The sequence below is a fragment of the Lactuca saligna genome, chromosome 4 (assembly GCF_052625555.1).
Source record: "Lactuca saligna cultivar CGN05327 chromosome 4, ASM5262555v1, whole genome shotgun sequence".
NCBI lineage: Eukaryota > Viridiplantae > Streptophyta > Magnoliopsida > Asterales > Asteraceae > Lactuca > Lactuca saligna.
Genome location: NC_136420.1, coordinates 267,910,387 through 267,927,012, shown reverse-complemented (window position 1 = coordinate 267,927,012; position 16,626 = coordinate 267,910,387). Strand labels below are relative to the sequence as shown.

At 30.8% G+C, this 16,626-nt stretch overlaps 1 long non-coding RNA gene across 1 annotated transcript; it reads left to right on the top strand.

Annotated features, from left to right (window-relative positions):
- The first annotated feature begins 12,377 nt into the window (after positions 1-12,377).
- LOC145043590 (uncharacterized) lies at positions 12,378-13,921 on the top strand. The gene is made up of 5 exons (XR_013681069.1): positions 12,378-12,541; positions 12,748-12,880; positions 12,977-13,097; positions 13,566-13,578; positions 13,718-13,921. It is a non-coding gene; the product is annotated as an uncharacterized LOC145043590 (long non-coding RNA).
- Positions 13,922-16,626: the final 2,705 nt, after the last annotated feature.

The following is a 16,626-nucleotide window of genomic DNA, read 5'->3' as shown; positions in this document are numbered from 1 at the left end:
TGTAAAACACATAAATGTCTACCATTGAAAAAAGCCCTAAAATGTTTGTTGGTCCTATGCACAAATGCACAATCTATTTGTTATTAGGGGGAGTACATGTTAATTTCATTTTATCATGTTTTAATTTTTCAAGTACTTATAGTAAGTTAAACGTGCAAAGAGTGAAAGAATGATTGGCAATTAGTTTGATGGAAATCTCCTTGTAGCGGTCGACTAAACAAAAGTAGACATGTATGTATAAATTATGTGTAACAGATTGTCATCTATTTGACTTTTCAAATTTTATAAAAGATAAAATGATTCAAAGATCCTTCTATTTTTACATAGCTTAAAAGTTAATACTAAGCCTTAAAAGTTTAATAGTTACAAATGTCCTATCCCCACATTGGTCACGCCTTGCCTCCTTGATTTGCTTTTTAGAGTTCGTTTTGGTTATTCCTTTGCGTTTTCAAATGTTCCTTATTTCAAAAAAAAAAAAAAAAAAAAAAAAAAAAAAAAAAAAAAAAAAAGTATGCAATAGTTTTCAGTTTTGAAAGAATTTGTTTTGCATATTTAGATGTTTTTCATTTTAACAATTGTAAAATGTTGGTAGAATTGATTGTCTCGTTGACTTTGTCGTGTTAAAGGTTTTTTTTAGGTTTATAGTTAATAGTTAAAGATTTTATTAAACTATACATTATGTCAAAATTTATATCGTTTTAGACAAAGGGTACAAATGTATTTGATTGTTATAGCGTGAATTTAAAAATACCACATCATATTTTATCCTCTCTAATAAATGAAAATAGTTTTGTCACATGTCATTTTCTCATTAACTTGGACACATGTCATTTTTTGGTATTTTTGAATAAATGTTTTTTCCATGTGTCATTTTCTCATTGTTTATCTTTTTTAATTAACACATCATATTTACACCTCAATTAATAATTATCTTATTTAAAACTAACCATTAAATTATAATATTAGAACTCATATACTATTAAATATGTTTCCTTTTAAATTCAATTTTTAAATTTTAAATTTCAAATTTCAAATTTATATAATTTTTTTTTAAACCTTCATATTTAATTTTTTTTGTTTTATCCAACCCGTATAACATACGGGTCACACAACTAGTTTATAATAAGTGGATTTGACCCACTTTTTTTTGCCGTTTATCAAACTAATATTTTAGTTTTAAGTTGGGGTATTTCGGATTCCGCACACTATATAAAGTTGGTATCGTTTACGGTTCCACGTCCTCATCTAAAAAATAAAACTCAACCACCATCTGGAAATGTTTAAATTTATCAGATTTTTCTCGAAATGTGCTCATATTATGCTCTTAGGGTGTCTATATGATAAATTGGGGTGTCTTTTTAGCAAATCCCAATAAAAAAAATTCTTTTGAAAATGCCCTTTTGCATAGAAGAAAATAAAAGGTTTCTAAAAATCACAAAAACCTCACTTTTTGTTGTTTTACATGTAAAAATTAAATCAAAAGTTATTTTGCTCACTTTTTGTTAATCCAAAGATATTTTAAAGAACTCTTTTTACAAAAAATCATTCTACAAAAAGGACTTCTGATGTTCAAAAGTAATCCCAAACACTCTCTTATATCGTATACTTCTTTGGTATGTTTATGAGTTTTGAAAATGTTATTTTCCATTTAAGTAGTATTCTTTGGATTTCTCTTCCAAAATGTCTCGTATTTCAAAATTTTAACGTTAAACTAAAATGCTTTTTGTTTCTCTTATATTGCACTCGTTTCAACATGAAGTCCTTATTTCACAATATGTCCCCGAAACATACCATTGCCGATATGTTCATTGGGTTTCGAATATGTTATTAAGATTTCGCATATGTCCTTTATAACCTAAAATGTCTGATGTTAGCGTATGTACTCTAAATTAACATCATAAGTGTTTCGTTGTGTTGCTATAAACAAAGTAATAGTCGAAGAAGGACCCCTAAAAAACTCGTCGCTTACCAGGAAAGGACCTAAAAAGGTCTTCAAGTTATTTTTTTAGTGACCATCACATCATTGGGAATTCCCATTCAAACAGTTCGAAGATGATATACTATTTCCATTTCGTATGCATATGGATAAACTGCTAACATTAAAAAAGTAATTAACGAAATGATGAAACAATGAAAATGTCTAAATCCAATGATTTCATGACAAATATCGTATGACCACATGGTATACCAGAACATTGTAATTTCTGACATGCACAATCAGGCCGATCAATATATATTTGGGACCCAGGACAAAATAAAAAGTAGGGTCTTTTAATTTCAGATGTCCAAATTATGTAAAACATATCATTATTTGGCTTTTTCTATTTAACCATCGCAGATTTTTGATTTAGACTTCATTTAAAATAAAAACACTAACTTGATAATGAATTTTAAAAAAACGTTTTTTTTCCTTGTTAAATTTTTTTAAATAAAATTCAAATTATATGATTAAATCATAAAAGAAAAAGGTTCAAATTATTTAATTGGGCAAATTTCTGATTATGGATTTTTTTTTTAGAATTTAAAGTTCTATGTAGTTTTTTTGTTATAACAAAATCAAAATTCCAATGATGAAAATAAGAAAACTTTCTTATGTGTGTCGATAAAAATTATTATGGATATTAAGCTTAAGTTTGCTTTATTTATTTATTGTTATAAAGTTTACAAAATATTTTAATTATAATTGTATGAGAAAAAAGTAATAAGTACGCTTAAAGTTATATGCTACAACCCAATATATTGATTTTATATAACTTTAAAATTTAAATAAAAATAAAAATAAATAAATAAATAAATAATGCTAGATTTTTTTTTAACCGGCAAAATACAAATATTATAATCTACTCTTAAACTAACACCTAATTTCACTTATGTCCATCACGTGACTTGGACCCTCAACCTCAAGGAGAGGGGACACCACCTGATACCGCTGGGTTAGAAACCCTTTAATAAATAATGCTAGATGTATAGAACGAGTTGGAATGCATCAAGGACATGTAAGGCTTTAATCATATACTGCAATTTAGGTTTATGGCATTCTCCGTTAATATAATGCATACCTCTACCTCTACTCCTCTACCGGTGGAGGCAGCACATGTGTGGTTTTAATCATGTCAACTGAATCATGAACTCTCTCATATCATTACATATTGTAATCAAGACCCATGACATGATGCTAACGACTAAGTTTCAAAGGTCCTTAAGGAATACGGTTGGTATTGGGATCTTTAACTTAATACACACATCCTTGCAAAATTTTAATCCAAAAGGTCAGGTCCATGACAAAACTATCAACTAATCTATTGATTGTGCTCCAAACACACCATTTAGGTGACGTTTGGTTTGCATAATGTTTATAAAGGAATTAGAATTTTTCGAAAAACATATATCTATTAGAAATTGTAATCTGGTTTCATATTCTATTTGGTTGGCATGAAATAAAATTAAAATCTAATTTCATATTATGTTTGGTTGGCAGGACATGTAATTGAAATTATACACTTAAATTTAATTTAAAAAGAAGAAGAAGAAGAAGAAGGTAAGAAGTTGGTTTTTTGCATGTGTCTATTTTTGTTTGGTTTTTTGGTTTCGGTTTCGAGTTATGACATCGGGCACTCTTTTTAACAGTCTCTCATGTAGAATGAACAAATCAACTTCGACTACAAAGTTTTTGTCAACTTACCATGTTATACATGATCATACCATTTATTATGTGACATCCATCAAATTTGGTCAACAATGGTCAATAAAAGTCAATTGTGCGTATATTAGGTCAAAAAGACGAAATGATTTTTGTAACATTCCTAATGTATTATGGAATATTATAATGTTACGCATGCTATTTTGAAATCCATTATCGAATAAACATATTTATTGCGATAAAACCATTACCCCTGGATAAAACCATTATCCATTAGGTAATACTATTACACACTCGGTAACCAACTTACATGTAGAACAACACTTTGAACATGGGAAAGCTTCGATTTCATTTACAACCTAGAATAGCATACTTTCGACGGGTTATGTGAGACATTTCTTCAACCATTACGCTAAGTCGCGGACCTTATAATCGTTAAATTTTAAGCGAGCGAGAGAATTGTATATAGATCTATATGGGGTCCGCACCTAAGCTGCTAGCTACAACTAGACCAGTAGGTCTAAGGTGACAATTGTCTTAACATTTCACGACGTCCGAAGAAGCATCGTGGCGGGCAGCATTACAGTCAATAGCTCGATTTTAAGGGCTCACTATAACATCGAATAGTAAATTTTAGTGCAAGATACAATATAAGTATGGTTATGTGAGACATTTCTTCAACCATTACGCTAAGTCGCGGACCTTATAATCGTTAAATTTTAAGCGAGCGGGAGAATTGTGTATAGATCTATATGGGGTTGACTATCCGCACCTAAGCTGCTAGCTACAACTAGACCAGTAGGTCTGAGGTGACAATTGTCTTAACATTTCACGACGTCCGAAGAAGCATCGTGGCGGGCAGCATTACAGTCAATAACTCGATTTTAAGGGCTCACTATAACATCGAATAGTAAATTTTAGTGCAAGATACAATATAAGTATGGTTATTTACTTATACACAACATTTATAAGTATGATTATTTACTTATACACAACATTTATAAGTATGGTTATTTACTTATATATTACATTTATAAGTATGGTTATTTACTTATATACTACATTTATAAGTATGGTTATTTACTTATACCCTCAATTTTTGGATAATAAAAATCATATGACAAGTCAAGCTTTTTATAAGTTTAGAAGTTTTGGGAACTTTTATTTTATAAATGCTTTTGGATACATACTACACGCATACATTCTCCTTTTATGCGGAAGGCGTACAAATACAAAACATTTTGTATGATACGATTTTTACACAAGGAAAAATATCGGATTTTTCTACAACTGAACTCTTATGAACTCATCAACTTTATGTTGACTTTTAAAACGACATGTAATCTCTTGAAACAATCAAGCTAGAGATGCACAAAACCCGAATCCGATCCGATCCGATCCGGATCCGAATCCGATCCGGTTTAGCTTACGTCATCAAAAATCCGATCCGGTCAAAATCCGATCCGAATCCGGTCAAAATCCGATCCGGTTCTAACCAAAATCCGAATCCGATTCTAATCCGATTTGAAACCGGTTTAAACCGATTTTAGTGGGTTTTAATCGGATTTTGGGGCGGATTTGGATCCGGTTTTTAGCGAATCCGGTTTACGATCCGGTATCAAATCCGATTTGGAATATAGGATTAGGATCTGATTGAAAATCCGGTTTTAAATCCGATCCGATCCGGTTTGGTCAAAACCGGTTTTGACCCAATCCGGTTTCGGATTGGATCCGGTTTTGAATAGTGAATCCGGTTTTTGTGTGCATCTCTAAATCAAGCTCGGATCAGTGGAGCTACTTTTGAAGATAAGACATCAAATATCATTACGAGAACTAGGGCTAGTCCAAACATATATGGGGCTCGGGGCGAAAAGAAAAAAAAAACCCTAAAAAACAAATATAATAAAGATTAAAAAAAATATCATTTAATCTTCATTATAGACGTATTCAATTAGCAATAACAAACAAGTCAAATTGTTTATCTTTTGAGATAAATTGAGTTTGAACCAACTTTAGTCCCTAAAAATCATTTAAATAATAATTTTTTTTATATATATACACTACATAGCCTAAAAATTTTGGGCCCCCTAGAGACGTGGGCCCTGGGCGGTCGCCCGAGTTGCCTATCGTCTGGACCGGCCCTGACGATAGCTACTTTATTTGATAACATGCAAACCTTGTAATATATTTTGATACTAAGTAACATTTAGATCATGTAACTAATATAATTATATGATATGATGGTTGTTTATGTACTTGTGTTTCAATCTATTCAATTATTGTGATATTGTGATCATCGTTCCACCCCCGGACGTTTCCACCATCCGGTTTGGGGGTGTGACATATTACTACCAGTTACGAATTGTGTTGGAGCAGACTAATGCATAATAGATTTGTAAAGTAAAAACCCCATGTACCTTTATTTGAAGAATAAGAGATATTATTATCTTAGAATTACTTGTTACCTCATTTATAAAGTGATCTCTAAGTGCAGGTTGTTCTAATACTTATATCTTCATTAAGTACTTATGAGTGTTAGTCGTAACCTTTATGGAATGTCCAATCATCATAGACAATTTAGTAATACTTCATGATAGTCATAAATCATTAAGCTAATTCCAAGAGTATGGCCTACTGGAAAGGTTTTAGTAAATTAATACTTGGGAAGTGGACTCGAAACATGAAAAATGAAATGCAGTAACAAATTAATACAAAATAGTAGCAAATTAGCATATTAGGTCATTATATTTTGAAAAATCAATCAAGTTATAGATATATTGATATAATTAAACAAAATGTATAAAAAATCAAAGTAAATCATAAATAATAACTCGATTAAATTCAGAACTATATTTTTTGGATATTCACCCTAATAAATAAGAATGATTTTATCACATGCCGTTCTCTCATTCAATTAGCCACATGTCATTTTGTTATAATTTTCAAATATATTTATTTTTCACTTGTCATTTACTTCATTTTTCATTTTCCAATATATCATTAATTTAGTTTCTATAAATTAAACTTATTATAATGACTATCAATTTCAAATTTTAAATTTTAAATTTTAAATTTCAATTTCAATTTCAAATTCAAATAAATTTATCGTTTAAACATTTATATTTAACAATTTGTTATGATTAACACGTTTAGTACACAGATATGACAAAGCACATAATTTTAATTTAGACAAAATTTCACAATTGGTCTCTATGATTTGCATAATATCGTACTTTGACGACTTCCTAGCAAAAAGTCACGCGACTGGTCCCTGTGGTTTGTAAAATTACATGGAAGGTCCTCCTGCCGTTAAATCTAACTTTTCAGCCGTTAGATTTAAGGAAAAAGACTATTTTATCCTTGTACCAATATTGCAATACACTACAAATGTAATTATCTAAATTTGAAATTATATATATATATATATATATATATATATATATATATATATATATATATATATATATATATAGTTTCAACAATCTGATAAAAAAAATTATCTTTTTGACATTTTGTCTTCTATTTTTATTTTATAGTTTTAGTTATTTATAGCTTTTTGTTATATTTTTATTTATTTTGAATCAAGTAAATAAACTTAAATTCGATAAACCATATCGAAATTATTTTTTCTTAAAATTTTCTTTTTTGTGAATTGAAGCGTTAATGTTTTTTTATTTTTTTTTAATTTTATGTCGTTACTGTTCATGTTTTTTTTATACTCAATAGTTAATATCATTAGCAACTTTATGTTTGCATTTATCATTATTATTATTTGTCATTTTGTTCTCTGTTTTTGTTATAATTTTAATTATTTATTATTCTTCTATTGTTTTTATTTATTTTGATTCAAGTAATGAAAAATAGAAAAATAAAAAACAAAAACTCAAACATCAAAATCGAATATACTCTAATATATTAATACATTTTACATTTTCATCCTTTTTGGTTTTTTCGTATTTTAAAAAAAAAATCGTGTTATTTTTGTAACTTTTTCATATTATTTCCTATTTTTATTTTTTTTTCTTTGCTTCGTTTTATTTTTGATCAACTTGATAACTTTTTTTTACATTTTCCAAAAAATATAAAATGTATGAATATAGTAGAGTATATTACAATTTTGATGTTTGAGTTGTTTTAGTTTTTTTTTATTTATAATTTTGGTTATTTATGGTTTTTGTAACTTTTTTTATTTTAATTCGCATAAATAAAATAGTTATATTTACAAATATAAATAAAAAAAATAAACATAACTTTTTTATTTACACAAATAAAAATAAAAATAAAAAGTTACGAAAACCATAAATAACAAAATTAATAAGAAAAATGCGAAAAAAACCAAAAAATATGAAAAATGTAAAATGTATTATATATTAGAGTATTTTACAGCTTTGGTGTTTGAGTTTTGGTTTTTTGTTTTTCTATTTTTCTTTACTTGAATCAAAATAAATAAAAGCAATAGAAGAATAATAAATTACAAAATATATATAAAAAAACAACAAAATGTGAAATAATGATAATGATAAATATAAACATAGTTGTTAACGATATTAACTATGGAATACCAAAGTAAAAAAAATAAACCGTAACAACATAAAATTAGAAAAAAAAAAACAAAAAACAAAAAAACATTAAAGTTTCATTTCATAATCAAGAAAAAAAAGGTTTCGATATGGTTTATCGAATTTAAGTTTATTTACTTGAATCAAAATAAATAAAAACATTAAAAAACCATACATAACTAAAATTATAAAATAAAAATAGAAAACAAAATGTTAAAAAGATAAAAGAAATTATCATGTTGTTGAATATATATATATATATATATATATATATATATATATATATATATATATATATATATATATATATATATATATTTTCAAATTTATAAAATTACAAACATGGTCCTTGAAGTTTGTAGTGTATCGCAATATCGGTACGAGGGAAAAATAGTCTTTTTCCCTAAAATCTAACGGCAAAAAAAGTTAGATTTAACGACAAGAGGGCTTTTCATGTAATTTTTGCTAAGAAGTCCTCAAAGCATATTATAAAAAAAAAAGTTAGATTTTTGCTAAGAAGTTCTCAAAGTGTGATATTTTGTAAACCACAGGGACCAATTGTGAAACTTTGTCTTTAATTTATTTATTTCTCCCATGTTTTTATTCCTCACTAGTTTACAACTCCTGAAAACTACGGATAAAAGATTTATAAAATTTATTAAACTAATAATAAATAATTACTAAAATTTTATAGTTTTTATCTAAATTATTTGGTTATGTATAATTTTGTGAATTAGGAACCATAAAGTATGATATGTATTAGATAGTAGAGCAAATAGAGAAAATGATAATAAATAGAAGATTTGTAATCATATTTATGAAAGATGTACAATTTCATGGGCAAATCAGTCGTACACACCAAAACAATATACATTCTTATGCAAAAATTGTTAAAATCAAATTTTTATAAAGTATAATATTATATTCTGCATATTTTCTATGGTTTCAAAAATGTACATGATACCACTTAAACCTAAAAACTTTATTCTATTTGCACATATTTTTTTACTTTCATTACCAAAAAAATGTCAAATTGACAAACATCCACTTAAACCTAAAAGCTTTATTCTATTTGCACATATTTTTTACTTTGACACAAATGTTCATGGTACCACTTAAACCTAAAAGTTTTATTCTATTTGCACATATTTTTTACTTTCATTACCAAGAAATGTCAAATTGATACAAATGTCCATGGTACCACTTAAACCTAAAAGTTTTATTCTAGTTATGCGTTTAATATGGTCTTAAGCACATAAAAATTATAATTTTTAAAGAAATTCATTATGCCGTGATAAGATTGCATAATTTTCATTTGCACATATTTTTTACTTTCATTTCCAATTTTGTAACGACCAAAAATTTTAACATAATTTAACCTTTTCAAAACAATCCATTTTAATAATATTATTACAAAAAGGTTTTCAATACATTATTTGTCAGAGTATTCCCAGGTCCATTTCATAAAATATAAACGGGAGGAACAGTACGATCACGCCTTTGCCTTGCCACAGTCTCTTGAGAACCTGAAAAAAACATAAAACCACAACTGTAAGCCCGAAAGCTTAGTGAGATACCCCCAAAATACCAACCACATATACGCCCTTCCAGGCCACGACCTTCCGGTCCAAAACATATTGCCTTCCGACCCATAACATATTGCCTTCCGGCCCATAACATATAAAGTATACATAACATAACAGAACATAGAACAGCCATGCATATCGGGTTAAACTCCAATCCAAACAACCCTGTGTTCGTAACATTCAATCATATAACAGTTCACAGTCAACAAATTGATCAAACATATCACATAACATATCATCACCCTAACCAGGATACCGACTTAACCGATCACGAGCATAACATCACCCTACGTCTCAGCCAAAATACGACTTACGCACATACGCCTTTCCAGGCCATGACCTTCCGGTCCACATAACATAGAATTCCTTCCGGCCCATATCATAATGCCTTCCGGCCCATATCAAGCAATACCATATCAGACAACTATCCGGATTTCCAACCAGTAAAGGGTCGGCCTTGGTGCCGTAGACCCTGTCGATATAGTGAGGATAACTCACCTTGCGAATGCCGATACTCTGAACGGAAGAGGCGGACCCTCGAACCACCAACTCACCGCAAATCTCGAACTAACCAACATAACAAGCATAAGCATTAGGTCAAACATACTTCCACTTATCGGACCAAGACCAAGGTCCAAATCTCACACAAAGTCCAACATTGGCCCAATTTACCAAATTGGGCCCACCTCACCAAATGGGCCTAGATCCAATATCCATAATATTAATTGGGCCAAAACACTCTTATTCATAATTTCCAGACTTGGCCCAAACACCAGCAACCCACAAATAGCCCAACACAAAATCCCAAAAGAAAGTCCAACATGGGAAGTACGTTGGGCATACCCTCCTTGGTACGCGGGGTGTACAACATTGACTCGCAAAGGAAAATCGGGGTACTGGCCCGCTACGCGGGACGTACTACCATGTTACGCGGGGCGTAACTTCGCTACTCATAAAGTCCTTATAACCACTTAATGGCTTAATCCCTTAAGCCCAAACTTCAGATCCATATGCCAAATATGATTAGAAATCATAAAGTCTCAGACTTTATCACTTGGGACGTCCTTAAGCTCTTAACCCATTAAGACCTATATAACTCATACATGGAATGACTACAGCCCTTGGGACCTCATTTTTATCACTCAAGACCTCTCCAAAGGTCTGAAAGGACAGATAATCTTGACCAAATCGAACTATGCAACAAGATGGGACTTTTGGGACAAGAATGGAGACAAAGCTTCAAAATACATAGATCTATGCCATAAGAAGGTCAAGCAAGAAACTTTATACCTTAAACCAGCTCCAAAGGGTGGTATTTCTTCAGATCCACAAGCTCCACACGTTCTTCTTCTTATTTGACAACTTCCCTTTTCTCCTTCAAGCCTCTCTTTTGCCAACACAAGCTTTTCAAGATCAAACACACCCAAATATGAGAGGATACGAGATCTAGGGTTTCTTTGAGGTTGAAGATGAGCATAAGGGGGCTGAGGGGTGAACCATCATGTTCCTTATATAGTGGCTGACCCTAAAAATAGGGTTTGGGGTTTCTGAGAGTACGCTGGGCGTACTCACCCGGCTACCCGCAACCATTCGTCCCATTACGTTGGGCATACGTCCAGCTTACGCTGGGCGTACCCAGCCACCTTTCAAAAATCACAAGCATGCATGCATGCATGCCATGCATGCATGGGACCATCTCCTTCTTATTCCACAAAGAACTATGAACAATGATCAACTTGGAGGCACCGCAACTCTTCTAATCTAAACCCACTCTCAAATAACTTACATTCACACGAGGGTGACGAGAAGCCCAATACTTCTAACACATACACCCATCCGAAACCTTCTCGGTTGAAGCTCATTCCTCGAAAGGGATCAGAATTACCCTTCCTTTTAAATCTCAGGGACTCATACATAAACACTTGAAGAACGGGGTGTTACAAATTTTACTTTTTTTAAGAAAATCACAACCATCGGGTGAGATTGTCTCAACAATTTTTGACCCACTTACCTAAAAATAAGGTTGATTTAGATTATATTTTATCTTTATCCATATACCCGATGAGTAATTTCAATAACTTTTTTCAAATCAAATGAGTGAAGAATCTACCACGTCAAGAGGATCAGTCCTATCAAATATTATTTTAAATATAATGTACAAAGATTTTATAAAAAAAATGGAGATCTTGAAAGGGGTAATATTGAAGGTCAACCTGAAGCAATCAGATAACATCTTATATGCTTGTTTAGTTTGTTCTTCACTTCTTTTGTTTGGAAGAAGGGACGACATTCTTAATAAATTTGCATATAGAACTATTCAACAAAACACATAAATGAAGTGCACATGAATAAAGAAATTAACCAAAATTGTTCAATTACATACTTCATAATTTCTAGCCACGTGTTAAAAAGCTATAAGATAGTTATAGTATAGATAATTAACTGTGATTGTCAAATAATTAGATATATAATTATTAAAAAGACAACATCCTTATGAACAGTACCTCACCCAGGGTACTGTTCATGGGTTTAGCTTAACTCGACCGGGGTTAGTTAATTTCACCGCTTCAAATACCTCCGTACTTTTAATCCTCTTATAGATTCTTCTTCGTATCTTTGTAATTTGGTCCCTCCACCGCTTGGTTGTCCATGGAAATGAAGCAGATTAACCTAGACAAATTACGAGAGATCGGAGCAGATCGATAGGGAAGTAGCGAGAAGAGAGGGACATACTGCTTCAAATCACCGTCTGATGAGTCAGTTGCTTTATTCAAATTTCTTTTTGCTTATTTAATTATCAATTTTGTATGCCTGTCCATTTCCGATTAAGGCGTTGTGTTCTCGATTCCTCTTGGAATCTTCGGTCTCTCTGCCTCTTCTTTCATCTCCTCGGTTCTCCTCTACCCCACTGTAGAAATCGTGTTTCAACCTAAAAAGCCCTAACTTTTTTCGACTTCAACAGTGGGGGAGGCTGCCATGGCTTTGGATGAACCTTCAACTTTTTTGACCCGCAAACTCAAGAACACCTGAAATCAAAGTTGTATTATACGGTGGATTAGCCCCTGTTTCTTTATAGTTCGAACCTGAATCCATTGGTAAGTATCTTTTATATCTATTCCATTCATTTATTATGTGTAGAAACTGATTCCAAAATTGGATTTTGAATTCGTATTTTGTTGCGATTTTGAAAGGGATTGAGGTGGATTGTGTGATTGTGACGGAAGCTTACTTCAAAGGAAGAATATTGCAGCTTACGACTTTTTTTCTTCCTCGTGGTTATCAAAGATCGGCGTGACAGTGATTGTATTTCAGGTAACATAGTTTTTAACTTGAACTAAAAAAAGACAATAAAATCCCTTACTAAACGTTTTAATAATCTGAACCGAGTTGGATATTTTGCTATTGTTTGTTTCTATTTAACGATCTTCATGAATGGAAGTTAAAGGTAAATATTTTCTCAAATTTCATCAACTTCTGCATTAGATGTTGTGCAATATCACTTAACTCAAAAGCTGGCTCCATTAACCCATTAATAGCCTCCTCATGGTTAAGTTTGAATAAGCTAATTCCCTTGAACCCTTCTTGCAAATTGACATCAATGTTTTTTACCAACCTTCTCACAGGATACGAATAGGAATAAAAATTGATGTCATTTTTTTTAGGGATGTGATTTCCTAAAGTCCACACGTAATTTGAAAGAAACTTTCATTATGCACACCAACTGCTTGATAAAATGCTTGAACCATGTTTCTAACCTTTTTTTTTTTTTTTTTTTTGCAGTTCGTTATTCAGGGTAAGATTAGTTTTGGTCATGACAACTTTTTCCCAGTTTTAATCATCATGCTGCTTTTTGTTGTAGAACTAAAATTTCACAAATCAACTTTTTTTTTTTTTTTTTTTTTTTTTTTTTTTTTTTTTTTTTCTTTTTGCAGATTATACTTGGGATAAAACTTGAAATGGAGCTATCGACATCCAACCCATGCAAAGCATGGGTACCTACACTAGTTATATATTAAATCTTTGAAATCATCAAATAGAGTGACCTAAAAGTTAATATTGGAACATTTAACTCTTTTTAAGGTAAACCATGATAATAAAATGACTTCAACAAAAAGTCACTCACCACAATCTGCCAATTTTCTATCTCTTCCGGCTTTACCTTCTTCTTGATAATATGCTTCCAAACTCAGTACATGAAAAGTAAGGGTAATGTATTTGTATGATTTGTTTATCAAAGAAACCCGATTCTAATTTCAACGACTCAACAAGACAAAAAAGTTAGAAAGTAGAATGTTGTAGAAACGAAAGTAGAAGGCCACAATAGTGTAAGATATGAAAAAACTATATTGATTTTAGCCTTAAAAAGTGATTACAACATTTTGTATATAATCTATATCTTACAACAATTACGTGAGTTTACCACTATGGCGAAGTGAAAACTACAATATAACAGGGATTGAATTTTGTATCCAAGGGTGAGAAAGAAGTGTTTTTCATCGGGTCTCAGTCTAGAATCTTGAAATAAGAAAATTAATGTTAAATAAAGATAGAGAACTTCAATAAAAAAATAAAAAAAAAAAAAAAAAAGCACAAAACCAGTCGGTCATTTTACATTTTACCTAAAGCACCGGCGTAACAAATATGTGATGCCAATGGAGAAGCTATTTCGAATTGAAGGATTTCATCATGAAGGGCAATTTAGGAAATTCAGTAACAATGATTTCATGACATTTTGATATGAATAACAGCCCCTTCTTGTTGCATAACCTCATAATCATGGAGAAACAATTTTAGCAAGGTGTTGTACTTTCAATTTTGTTATAGAACAAACAATTTTTTTCTTATTTTTGCACTAACCGGTTCAAATAATCGATGAAATGGTAGTGATCTCCAAGATAGATGAATAAGGAGCTTTTTCTAATGAGATATCGAACATTATTAGTTTGTTACAGTATTACTCCATAAGAAGCCCTAATAATTTTTATGCAATTCCATGTATGAAGTCGATCGACAAAAAAAACCCTAGAAAAATAATGATTTAGCAACCGGAGTCAAAGTAGAAATAGAAAGATGCAAACCTTAACAAAATCAAAGAAATAAATTGGGCTTACAATTGTCAGATCCTTCAACATCTAAGAAGAACCAACCATCGATATAGAGGAAGAAACATCCATGATGTAATGGTGGTGATCGACATATATAAACCGTGTTGATGTAGGGTTTATAGAGAGAAATAAATATAGAAGGTGATTTGGTTCCCAAAAACCAGAGGGAAAGATTAGGGGAGAGATTATCGGTTGAATTCAATTTGAAGGTGTCAATAAGTTGTTTCCGGATTAGAAGCGATTTCTACTCGGCAGGAATATTAAACGGAGAAGGGCAAAATAGGTAATCAACTTTGTAAAATACTGGGCTAAGAAGATGCCACATAGGATTAAAAGGTTTTTTTATTAAGTTAGGGGATAATTTTCATTTCATATTTCAAATTCAAATAAATTTCTCATTTAATTGGTTATATTTAACATTTTGTTTTAATCAACACGTTTAATATACGATTCTCACAACTAGTAATTCAACAAAAACAGTTTAAAAAAAGTAACAAAACAACCGTTTTGCTTTCAAAACTTGAAAGAATAAAAAATATAATGACATAACATAAAAATGGCACTTTGGGAACAAGTTATATTTAAACGAACTACCGTTAAAGTTAACAATTTGTTAAATGTTTGAATCGGTGAGTGATTACTTGTTGAGATGAAAAACATTATCACACACATCAATATTATTAGGAATATTGAAGAAATTTGAAGAAGTAGAAGTATTTTTCTTTAAATTAGTGTATTTTGTTGATGTATATTGGTGGTCTCGAGTCGTTTTGGCTCACATTTTCGATCGGTCATCTTCGGTCGTGTCTTTTTCGATCCGGTCGCATGGTCATTACTCACGCCTTTTTCGGTTTGGTTTTTTGGTTTCCGTTTCGAGTTTTCCATTAACAAATATGGGATTAATATCAAAATGATATATTAAAATTTAATAAAAATGATACACTTGAATTTATAAAAAAAAAGAAAGATGGTAAAAAGTTGGGTAATGTGATTAAAAATGTGTAATTAACAAAGAGATTATGGGTGTGTTCGGAAAAAATAGTTGATAGAGTTTGTTAAACGCTATATGAAGTAGCATTTGAATTTGGAGTGTTTAGTTTAAACTAAACGCTAGAAGCTTGTAATGTCAAACGAAGCTTTCTGTTCAAAATGGAGCGTTTTGTAAAACGCTAGAAGCTCTCAAACACTCACAAACGCTCCGTGCCGAACACGCCCTATATATATCGGTCTTTTTTTAGACTGGTCTCGTGTTGGGTTTCAAAATGCTCCAGTTTCGGACGGTTAGGTTTGTGTTTTTTTTAGACCGATCCAGTTTTAAACAGTTAGGTATCGGTCTTTTTTCAAGACGGGTCGAAATCAGTCTTTTTTCAAGACAGGTCGAAATCAGTCTTTTTCTTCATATCTAATATTTAACCATAGTTGTGTAAGAGGGATTATTATTTCATATTGCTCCGGACCAAATAGACTTGGTCAAATATTGTGTATTATATTGCATTGATAATCAGATACATAAGGAATATATATATATATATATATATATATATATATATATATATATATATATATATATAGAGAGAGAGAGAGAGAGAGAGAGAGGGGGAGAAAGAGAGAGCTAGATTCAAATGTTTCTAGCAACTATTGTGTTTCTAAATGCACCAATCACAATTTAGCAAATAATTAAATAATTAATTAAATCAAAAAGGGTATTTCTGGTTTTTTGCACTTGCAAGTAAGGA